The sequence below is a fragment of the Lonchura striata genome, chromosome 6 (assembly GCF_046129695.1).
Source record: "Lonchura striata isolate bLonStr1 chromosome 6, bLonStr1.mat, whole genome shotgun sequence".
In the NCBI taxonomy this organism is placed as follows: domain Eukaryota; kingdom Metazoa; phylum Chordata; class Aves; order Passeriformes; family Estrildidae; genus Lonchura; species Lonchura striata.
In genome coordinates, this window is record NC_134608.1 from 61634533 (window position 1) to 61646635 (window position 12103).

Consider the following 12103-nt stretch of genomic DNA (forward strand, 5'->3'; position numbering starts at 1 on the left):
TTTGACCTAATCCTGGATCTCTGCCCAGCCTGCTGAGCTGAATTTTCTGATCAGATAAGGAGGAGCAGTGGGTTAAGAGACACTGACCAAATATTGACAGAAGTGTCCCCTCTGTGCAGTTATAAACATTATGTGTCATTGCTGGGTCACTGGAGGCACTGAATATTTCTTTAGTACAGGTTATTTTTCACACTACTCACTTACCTACTTACTTCACCTCTGGTTATACTTATTTTGCTGGCATTGATCCGGAGCAGGACATACACAGCAAAATAAGGAAAAGAAACATCAAGAACACAGTAAGGCCGACCCAAAAGGCAATGACAATGGAGTCTGTGGGCACAGCAGGGTAATTCTGTCACATGCATTCTGCATGCAGAAATAAAACACAGCAAGGTGGTTTATCATCTCTAGTAAAGGTGTGCCGTTTAATCCATTCCATTTCTCCTTTCAGAGAGAGCACTCCAAATGCCAATTTGTTAAAGGTCTTGGGAGCCTCCAGCAGGGATGAGGGAGGGGCTGGGAAAAGCCTCCAGAGAGTGTTCTGGTGACTGGACCTGTGCAGATGTTGGAACGTGGCTCCTTCTACACAACCACTGTGCAGAAAGCCTGAGTGGTTACTGCCTAATCCTGCAGGAGCTTTCAGGAGAGGCCCCCAGGAAGGGAATTCCAGCCTTGAGAGCAGTTTATACCAAGAGAAATAGCAAGGGGAGTTTGTTGCCAAGTGCCTGTGTCCCTCCCAGCACATCAGTGCAGTGGAAGAGAATGTGCCTCTTGCCCTCTTCAGCTTCAGTGCCCTGCAGCCACCATGGAAGAGGGCAAGATGCTGCCTGCTTTGCCAGGAGCACATGGTTTATTTCAGGAACAAGAGGGCTGGCAGTGCCAAAGTGTGTCCACAGCCAGTTTAGAGGGAGTGTGAGGTGGCTGGGGGAGCAAAGGGAGCTGCTCTTTCATGGAGGCTTCAGTGCTGTGCCAGTTTTATTGTCTGAGCCTTGGGCTCACTGAGGGAGGGGACGGATCTGCTCCCGCCCCCACAGCACCTTTGGCCACTGGTTCAAAAACGCTCCTTCCTGGTGCCACTGTGGTGCTGGGGGTGGCCTTGGGAAGTTTGGATGCTCACAGCTGGTGGCTCAATTCAGATGAGGTGGAAAAAGAAGGGTCACTGACTCCGGAGACAAATACTGACCAAGACAAAATAAATCTTCCCTCTGAAAGTAGAGAAAATATTGTGTTCTTTAAACAGGTCCAGTATGTTTGATTGAGTGCTTCTTTGTGAAAAAGTTCAGTATGTGTTGACATCAAAGCCACAAAGAGATTAAGGGAATAAACCCAGCTCCTTTTAAACCCAAAACTAGAGCTGGCCCAGTTGTTCCCTGATCAGAAACAGGAGTTTAGGCTGGGCTACTGAAAAATATCAGTAGGGAGGGCAGCTTATTTTATTCTTCCTTTGCCCAGGAACATTTTGAAAAGCCCAAAGTTTTGAAGCATTCCATACCATTGGGACAGAAATTAAGAGTCTGGATTTGTAGAATTCCCTGTCAGAGCTATTTTGGCTTTATCTTTTAAAAACAGTTATAATAGATGTCATGGAATTCACTGAAGCCAAATAAATGGCTCCAGGACTCAAGTGGAACTTGAACCAAAATTTCCTGGGTTTAAATTCTGCAATTAGTTGGTTTTTGCTTGTTTGCTTTTGTTTGTGGGTGGGTTTTTTTTTTGTTTTGTTTTTTTTTTTTTGGTGTGTGTTTTTATTTTTGGGTTTTTTTTCTTTAACTGGAATAATGTATTTTCATATTTTACCAATCTATAAAAAGCTTTCCTATTGCTAAATTTTACCATCACATTTTGTGCATATGTGTGTGCATGCTTATAAATAGCCTATTAGAACATAGGCCAATTAAGATTTTTCATTATTTTTGTACAAAATTGAGAGAGATGCACAACATTACAAACAGAAAGCAAGACCATGGCTTTTTCTCTGGGTTTAGATTTATTTTTATAAGACAAATTCAGTCTCAAAAAGTTTCAGGGACCAGCCACATAACAGAGGAAAAGAAGTGCAGAGATTCAGGTCTGTGTTTCTCATTAAAAAAATAAAAAATCCCCTAGCAGGCAAAACAGAATTATGGAACTGCAATCCCATTGCAGGGCTATGGAGCTGTAAATTCCCTGGGGCTGCCCCAGCAATGGCCCTGAGCACATGGAGCCGATAATCCCAGCAGCAGCTTCTCAGGGAATAAGAATGTAAATGTTATGCAAAGACAGACAAAGTCTATTCATTGCTTTACTCCAAACAATGAAAAATCCCAACCAGCTGTTGGGAATTTTTTCCCTTGGTGTTTTCATCAGAACTTATAACCCACTGTACTCCCACTGATATTTGGAGAAGGAAGAATAGCACCAAGAGGATGCACTCTCTATTCCTCCTAGGCTGCTGACATGGAAAAATGTCTATTTTCATCTTCTTAGAGTATAAGAATGCCTGAAAGGTGGCAGACTTCTCTACTTCTTTTGGGGGGCATAAGAACAAGTGGGACTAAAAAGTCACTATGAGATCAGTTTACCATGCTTTTTAATGGAAATACGGCTGATTAGGTCACTCTTTAGGCACATATGGGGTAATTTCCTCCACAAAACTGTCAGCAAATTTCAATTAAATTTAACAGAGGGTGAGCATCTTGCCTCAAGCACAGTTTCTACAAATTTCAATAAAGCAGGCAGCTGAAGAAAAATACCCTGTCAATTGCCGGGGAGGGAAGTGCCACAACACAAATGCCACCTCTGTTACGCACCAGGTGATCCAAATGGTAGAAAAATGTTACTAAGCAGAAAACAGGGGGAAAGTTTATTCCTGATTTTTGGGTTTTGCTACACCAGCCACATGCCAGAGACTTACATCTAGCTTAGCTAAGAAGTTTGGGGTTTCCCCAGTGGAATTTGGGGGTAATCATCTGCCCTAACTTTAAAATTAAGAGAATCAGAGGAGCTGCTCATAATTCGCCTGTTCCCAGCAGCACCAAATGTTGCTCTACAACATTAGAGTGCAAGATTTTCTGTAGGGAAGGATGTGGATAATCACACCACTTTCTTTAAGGTGTGGTGCTCTAAATTCAGAGGCAATAAGCCCTCGGCTGATCTGAATGCACAGCAGAACTTTCCTAGAGGTGGTGCAGAGTAACTTTCTGCTCCTTTTTCCTACTGCTGTCCAAGCAAGCGAAAGACAAGCAGCTCTTAACACAGAATTCAACCTTCACCATCAGAAAGGCAGTTTCTTGCATTGTTAGTGAGAGAGACTTGAAGATATTCTGAAAGGCCATCACATTTTCCTGGAATATGTAATAATTTCACTGTGATAACCTTGGGAGAAACAATTTTAGTCTCTGAATCCACATCTGAACAGTTGCAGCCTAAAGAGCAATGAGTAAACCCTGTAACTTTGTTAATTTACTGAATATACAACCACAGGCAGAGGCTTGACAGAAATCAAGGGAAAGCACTGTCTGCAGCCCAAGTGACTCCAACACACCCTGCCTGCTCTCCCTTGGTATTTGTCAGTCCACCCATCACCCTCGGTTAATCCGCTGGGACGCAGCCTGTCATTTTATCTTAGCGAAACCTGACCAGTGCAGTTACATTAGAAAAACCAAAATCATTTGCCACTACAAGTAGCCATAACAAGACACTGCTGTTTCACTGTGCAAAGCCAGGTGTGAAATGGAACGAGCTATGGCAAGGTCAGATGGGTGAATGCTACTTTGGAAATAAACTGCAAAGCCCAGCAGAATCAGTTTCCACAGCAGCAATGCATTTGCACAATAATGGACACTATTACTTTATTAGTTCAGCAGCACTAAATCAAAGGAGGGAAGGTCAAAGAATATGCTTGCAGCTTCTTGTTCCTGGCTACTGGAAAACACACATTTCCTTTACTAAAAGTCTGAATGCTTACCAGTTGCAATGTCAGCCTTGTCCCAAGATGAAAACACAGTATTTTTATGAAAACCTCTGCTCTTTCAGTGAACTTTGGTGACGGCAGCACACAGGTAACTAGCATCCCACACTACAGATTCACAAGTCATCAAATTTCCCCTTAGCAAATGACTAAAAAAAAAATCTGTCCTCGTAAAGAAGAATTAGTGTTAGCAGACTTATAGCTTCAAGTACTGTAAGGTAAAGCCCAGGGTGTTTGTTAGTAACTATCCAGCCTGAAGGCAAACACCCATTCACACAAACCGGGCACTGGCATAGACTCTATCGAAAGGAAACAAAACCAGGTCACTGAGAAAAGGTACGCAACATTTTCCCTGTGCAAGATTAGCACCTACCACTCGACAATACTTACATTTATTAACCTTCAACTTGCTTCCATCTGCTGGAATTGGATCTAGGTAATCCCAGTAATATTCATAAGACCAGAAATACTCAGAGGAGTTTGTTCTGTTAGCCATGTCAGTGGTGCCTTTTAAGCCAGCTCAGAACTCCGACCCACTACTTTGCTTCACATCACTGCAGCGCCCTCAGAAAGACAATTGCACAACTGGTGCCTGTGCCAGTCACTCTGGGGTCCCGCAGCTCAAGGGCTGCCTTGGGACTGAAAACATCTCATGGCAATGAGTGTTCATGTATGGCAGAGATGTAGGAGCAGCCCTGAAAATGCAATCCTCGCTTCTTGCCAGTCACTCATGTTATTTCTCAGGACGTTTTAAACTGAGATGAGTGCCCTGTAACCTAGGGACAGGGTGGACAAGTGCCAGCTGGATCACAAACCCTTCTTTTCGAGCAGTGCACTGTTCCTGGGAGCTCCCGAGCACAGCCGGGCTGGAAAACATTCCTGAATGTATCTGGATGGAAAGGGCTGGGGTCTGGAGGGGCCACGCCAGGAGTGGCTGAGGACACTTGGCCTCTTCAGCCTGGAGGAGACTGAGGTCAGAGCTCACCGGGAGCTGCAGCTCCGCTCTCTGCTGCCCGTGAGCAAGGACAGGACCCAGAGAACAGCTGGAGCTGGATCCGGAGGGGTTTAGGTTGGCGATCTGGAAAGGCTCTTCCCCAGAGGGGCTGGCACTGCTCAGGCTCCCCGGGGCACGGGCACGGCCCCGAGGCTGCCAGAGCTGCAGGAGCCTTTGGAGAGCGCTGCCAGGGATGCCCAGGGTGGGACTGCTGGTGTCTGGGCAGGGCAAGGGTGGCACTGGATGGTCCCTGCTGGTCCCTTCCAGCTCAGGAGGGTCTCTGACTTAGGAGTGACCTGATAAAATGCCTGATATTAAATCGATGTACCGGAATAACCACACGCTTTGCTTTGGTTCCGTGCCCTTAGGAGGCCCGAACGCCGCACGGGCGGCGGGGGCGGTTCCGGGCCGGTGTCCGCCGGCACCGCCGCTCCCTCGGGGCCGTTCGAAGGCGATGCTGGGGGCCGCTGCCGGTGCCTCGGCGGGCGGGCAGGACCGATGGCGCTGTGGCCGGAGCCGGAGCACTCGCTGCTGGAGCCGGGCGGCGGCCGGGCCGAGCGGCAGCCGCGGGAGCGGCGGGCGGACGCGGCCCCGTGCCCGCGGTGTCGGGGCGCGCCGGCTGCGGGCGGCACCTCTAGCCGGGCTCCGAGAACGAGGGGAGCGGCCGCATCCCGCTGCGCGGTGAGTGCCAGCGCCGCCGCCTCGCCCGTCCCCTCCCGCCCTCCCTCCCTCCCTCCTTCCCTCCCTCCCTCCCTCCTTCCCTCCCTCCCTCCCTCCTTCCCTCCCTCCCTCCCTCCTTCCCTCCCTCCCTCCCTCCCTCCCTCCTTCCCTCCCTCCCTCCCTCCTTCCCTCCCTCCTTCCCTCCTTCCCTCCCTCCCTCCCTCCTTCCCTCCCTCCCTCCCGCCGCGGTGCGGCCGCCGCGGGCCCGGGGCGGGAGCGCTCCGAGCCGCCCGGCGAGTGCGGCTGGGGAGGGCTGGTCATGGCCGGGCACAGCGCCGGGCACAGAGCCGGGCACAGCGCCGGTCCTGGCCGGGCACAGCGCCGGGCACAGAGCCGGGCACAGCGCCGGGCACAGAGCCGGGCACAGCGCCGGGCACAGAGCCGGGTACAGAGCCGGGCACAGAGCCGGTCTTGGCCGGGCACAGAGCCGGTCCTGGCCGGGCACAGAGCCGGGCACAGAGTCGGTCCTGGGTGGGCACAGCGCCGGGCACAGAGCCGGTCCTGGCCGGGCACAGCGCCGGGCACAGCGCCGGTCCTGGCCGGGCACAGAGCTGGGCACAGAGCCGGGCACAGAGCCGGGCACAGCGCCGGGCACAGAGTCGGTCCTGGGTGGGCACAGCGCCGGGCACAGAGCCGGTTCTGGCCGGGCACAGAGCCGGGCACAGAGCCGGGCTCAGAGCCGGTCCTGGCCGGGCACAGCGCCGGGCACAGAGCCGGGCACAGAGCCGGTCCTGGCCGGGCACAGCGCCCGGCACAGCGCCGGGCACAGAGCCGGTCCTGGATGGGCACAGCGCCGGGCACAGAGCCGGTCCTGGCCGGGCACAGAGCCGGTCCTGGGCGGGCACAGCGCCGGGCACAGCGCCGGGCTCAGAGCCGGGCACAGAGCCGGGCACAGCGCCGGGCACAGCGCCGGGCTCAGAGCCGGGCTCAGAGCCGGGCACAGAGCCGGGCACAGCGCCGGGCACAGCGCCGGGCTCAGAGCCGGGCACAGAGCCGGGCACAGCGCCGGGCACAGAGCCGGTCCTGGATGGGCACAGCGGCGGGCACAGAGCCGGGCACAGAGCCGGGCACAGCGCCGGGCACAGAGCCGGGCACAGAGCCGGGCACAGAGCCGGGCACAGAGCCGGTCCTGGATGGGCACAGAGCCGGGCACAGAGCCGGGCACAGAGCCGGTCCTGGCCGGGCACAGAGCCGGGCACAGCGCCGGGCACAGCGCCGGTCCTGGCCGGGCACAGCGCCGGGCACAGAGCCGGTCCTGGCCGGGCACAGCGCCGGGCACAGCGCCGGTCCTGGCCGGGCACAGAGCCGGGCACAGAGCCGGTCCTGGCCGGACACAGAGCCGGGCATAGAGCCGGGCACAGAGCCGGGCACAGAGCCGGGCACAGAGCCGGTCCTGGATGGGCACAGCGGCGGGCACAGAGCCGGGCACAGAGCCGGTCCTGGATGGGCACAGCGCCGGGCACAGAGCCGGGCACAGAGCCGGGCACAGCGCCGGGCACAGTGCCGGTCCTGGATGGGCACAGCGCCGGGCACAGAGCCGGGCACAGAGCCGGGCACAGCGCCGGGCACAGTGCCGGTCCTGGCCGGGCACAGCGCCGGGCACAGAGCCGGGCACAGCGCCGGGCACCGCCGGGGCTCCCCGGGGAAGGCGCTGAGGTCACGCCCGGCCGAGGGCCCGCAGTGCTCGTGTGCCCCCAGAGCCTCTGGAACTCTGATGTGGCTGCTCTGTACGAGCGCTTGTGGCCCAGGGCAGAGGGATTTCTCACAGGGACTCGGAGCCATTGGCAAGGGGAATGGCCTTAGGATGAAGGAAGGCCGGGTTAGATGAAATATCAGAGGAAGTTTTTCCCTGGGAGGGTGGGCAGGCCCTGGCACAGGTGCCCAGAGCAGCTGTGGGTGCCCCTGGATCCCTGGCAGTGTCCCAGGCCAGGCTGGACAGGGCTTGGAGCAGCTTGGGACAGTGGAAGGTGTCCCTGCCATGGCAGGGGTGGGATGGGACGAGCTTTAATGTCCCGACCACAATTTAGTGATTCTGATGGTTTCCTGAGGTCAGTCAGCCTGAGGGCCAGGCTGGGAGGGGCTCTGAGCAGCCTGGGATAGTGAAGGAGTCCTGGGGAAATGAAGGAGCTGTCCATGGCGGGGGTTGGGACTGCATGGGCTTCAAGGTGCCTTCCAGCTGAAACAGTTCTGTGCTTACAGGACTGCAAGAGTTTCATCCTTCAAAGCTGAATAAGCTGGCATTGCAGTGGGATGATGAAGAAACAGAAAAAGAAATGTCAGTCTTTTCTCACTCCACAGATCTTAGGGCTGATGTCCTGCAGGTAACAATCCCATAGAAGTAAAAGAGTATTCTTTATTTCAGTTTTGTACATAGCTTGCAATACTTCTGATTCTCCAATAAGAGAAAACCTTCCAGTCACTAGATTACTGTGTATGCAGGGAAAAGCATGTGTCTTGAGGTTTGGAACTGAGGTTGTTTTTCTTTTTAATATCTAAGGAAAATGAAAAGTATTTCCTTCAGATAGCAGGCTCTTGGCTCCACATAAAACATAGAGACCTTAATTTGCTAATTAGATAATAGTGACAAAAGTAAATTTAAAAAATATAAAATATTGTGAAGTTGAAGAGATGAAATTCAGCACATTATTAATACGTCTTCTACAGTTCTGCGATTTGGAATGTTTTAGCAAAATGACAAATCTAGGAATTAATGTCCCTTTGTTTATGGCCTTTACAATATGTTGAGAGGTCTAGTTTAGCAAGGATAATCTAAAATATAGAGTAGCTTACTGGGTTTCCTGAGATTTGGGTTCACTATGTGGTTCAGCCACAGACTTTAATACAGTGTATTCTGTTTAAAGTGAGTGCATTTCTAGCTCAGAGTGTTGTAGGACTGAAGATATTCTGTTGATACACACTAAAAATATCCAGTTTAGCATCCAGCTCCGTGTTGTCTCTGCAAAGGCATATTTTGATTTAAATGGGATTAGTAGTGTGCATGAATTTAAGCGTGTCCATAAATGTCTGCAAGGCTTTGCTTATTCAGCACTCATCTCAATTTGTTGTTTCATGGAATTATTCCAAGTATCTCATCTAATCACATTCTCCTGGAGGCACAACATATGCCCACAATAGCATGAGCTATATATAGCTCCTTCCATATTTATGGAAGATAAATGGAACATTTTTATTAATTTGTGAATTACCCTGCAGGAATTAAAATCCCTCAATGAGATCATGCTGTGAATTCCCATGGGTAGAAAGCTGAGGTAGAAGTGTAATTTTTTAGATAAAAGCATTATCTCAATAATATATTAGTATGCTGATATTATATTATATTATATTATATTATATTATATTATATTATATTATATTATATTATATTATATTATATTATATTATATTATATTATATTATATTATATTATATTATATTATATTATATTACCATCAATTATATCAATATATTGATATATTTAATAATATTATATAACTGATGGCAATATATAAACAATATAGCAATGTATTATAAGTAATATAAAATAGGTAGAAGTATATAAATAAAGACTGATTTATATAAATTTAAAAATAAACTTGGCACTAGTGTTTGTATACTAATCAAAAATATGTTCCACAGACACAGAAAAACACTATCATTATGCTGAATGGAAATCAGACCTGTGCTCTTCAGTGAAGACATTTTACCATGTTTGTTTCAGGTACTTCTGAGTCCCTAACCTTTGGTGTTCAGCTTGAAATGCAGCTGGCAAAGAGCCCAGACAATTCTGTTCTCAGTAATGCTGCTATAAGTCGGTTGAGTTACTTTATATTATTGAAAGAGGAGCAGAATGTGACAAAATATTATTGCCTATTTCTGCTGAATTTGTTGTTTTCATCTGCAAAAGTAGTCATAGGAATCAATGAATGTATGGAGAATTACTCCAAATGTGAAAGCACAACAGCATGTGACTCTTTAGGACTTGAAATGACTCCGTGGTATTTCTTACCTACCCACCCTGAAACAAAATCTGAATTTGTTTTCAAATAATAGAGCTAAAATGTCAATTTTCCCCTAGAGCTGGCTGTAAAATAGCAATATTAATATTGCTGTGTATCATTATCTGCTGAAGGAATTACGCATGAGTCATTTGAAAAGGAGCTGGTTAGCATTCCAAATCTTTTAATAAATGTCTCTGTTTCTAGATATACAATTCCTTACTGACTTTGCCATTTAATGTATTTTCCCAGCAGCTGAAAAAATGGTGCTTTAACAATCATCACTGAATATTTTTTGTCTTATGATCATATGTCATTTTTCTATTAAACCAGAGTCAGAGTAGTTCAGATGAAAGAATTAAAATACTAAGATATTCAAACAATAGAGAATATCAATAAATTAAATTTCAGATGAACTTAATGTTTCTGAAATATCAGGTGGAATACTACTGATGATGAAGAGAACTAATATAAATAATGTTGATTTTGAATTTGAACATTATATTATTTATGTAATATGTGTATTATCTACACTAATTAGATAACATTTTAATAGCCTTTAATGAGATTTCCATTTCTCAGCTGAAAATCAGATTTACTTCCAGATAGTCTCAGGTAAAATTAAAGTAGTTTTTTTAAGCATTCAGAAAAAATATCCCACTTCAAATACAATTTTCATTCACTTCTTTACCTCCTATGTGTTCATCTGAACATATTCCTGCTTGCCAATGAGCAGAGAAAAGTGTTAAAGTTGCAGATGAGTTACAGGCAACAAGGCTATAAAAAATGTCCAGGTATTACATTCCTTCAGCTAAAATAAAACTGTGTTTCTTCTCTGCATGCATTCCTAGAGGGGCTGGGAAAGTTTAATTTTTATTTGTTGTTTGAATTTGCTATATGCAGAAGTTTGTCAGCTGTACTGGAAGAGCACAACAGAGTGTGTAGAATTAACACTTCAACATTTTTCAGTTTGATATCTTGTTATGGTTCCCAAAATCCAGTTAATATCAATGAAAATATAATTGGTTGCCAGGACAATAAATGTCAACACTGATTTATTTCTTGTGCTTTTCTTTGCCTTTTCATCCCTCTAGGGGTGCACATGCAAGTGGAAAAAATGTTAAAATTGTGTCACCAATTGTCTGCAATCCAAATAAATCCCAGTCAATAACGCTGCTCTCTAGGATTTCATGCCTACTCCACTAAAAATGTAGTTTTGAACATAAAAATTGGAATTATGTCAGTGGCAAAAAGAAAAAGGTGTCCCAAATGTTGGATCTAATTCCCAATGTGCAGTAAAATAATAACACCCTAAATTAGGTTTAAGGAGTTTTTTCTTTAACTGATTTTTGGTAACATCCTCACTGAGATCCAGAAACAACAGCTGCTCACTCGCTGCTCTTTTCCCCTTCCTTTCCACCCAAAGGTGGCCAAAGAGGAGAATTAAAAAGGGAAAAATAGCATGTTGAGATAAGAACAATTTACTGGAAGCAGAAATGAGGTAAGAAAATGAACAATAAGAGCAACAATATTAGCAACTAAAGTGTCCCCCCAAAAAAAGTGAGTGAACAGTAGTTAAAATAGAAACAGGACATGTGGAATAGCAGCCAATAGTTAATAAAACTTTTATTAACTGTTTGAATAGGAAGATAACTGCATCAAACTGGTAGGGCAAATATATCAATATTGATATTGCAGTATCAATACATGCTGACACTTTTCCAGCTATGTTTACCTAATCTGCAAGCAACAAGCGTAAAAATCTGATTCAAAGGATTAATTTATTATGATTTCTTAGTCCTTGACTCAGAGGAGAAATAGTAGAATATGATAATATTATGTTTTAGGTTTATTAGATGGCATTCAACAGTAATAGTTTCCTCTGCTATCATTTCTACCTCGACATTTACATTAGATTAAATTTGCTCTTGTTACCAAAGCAATTGTGTAAGGCGAGTGTAGTTATTTGTAAGTAGTTGTTTGTAGTTATTGTGTAAGGTAGTTATTCTACTGTATTTACTGTATTGACAGATTTCTGTGATCTTGACCTCAATTCTCCCAGCTGGGAACAAGTTCTGGGTATTATCCAGTCAAGCAAGTTAATTTCCTGTGACTGATATATGAAACTGTAAGGAGCAGGTACAGAAAGTGTTTGGTGTATTGCCTGTTAGATTGCCATCTTTTTCTCACTCGATTTGCTGCTCGTTTTCTTCTTGCTGTCATCATCTACTCTAGGATCAGCACCATTCCTGCTTTTATACAACACACGATGCTGCAGGGTTTTAATTTCAAAGTGGTTTAAGTGATGCCTGAAGCGCTGTTACAATATTAATTTAGCTTTTTTTTGGGGGAATAAACATAAGAGGAAAAGCATATTGATTACTTGTTCTATTATACAACATATACAATTAATACAATTAATACAATTGATAATTGTATTAA

At 46.7% G+C, this 12103-nt stretch overlaps 1 pseudogene; it reads left to right on the forward strand.

The window, feature by feature from the left end:
* Window positions 1-5925: 5925 nt before the first annotated feature.
* LOC144246544 (uncharacterized) lies at window positions 5926-7469 on the forward strand (annotated as a pseudogene).
* Window positions 7470-12103: the final 4634 nt, after the last annotated feature.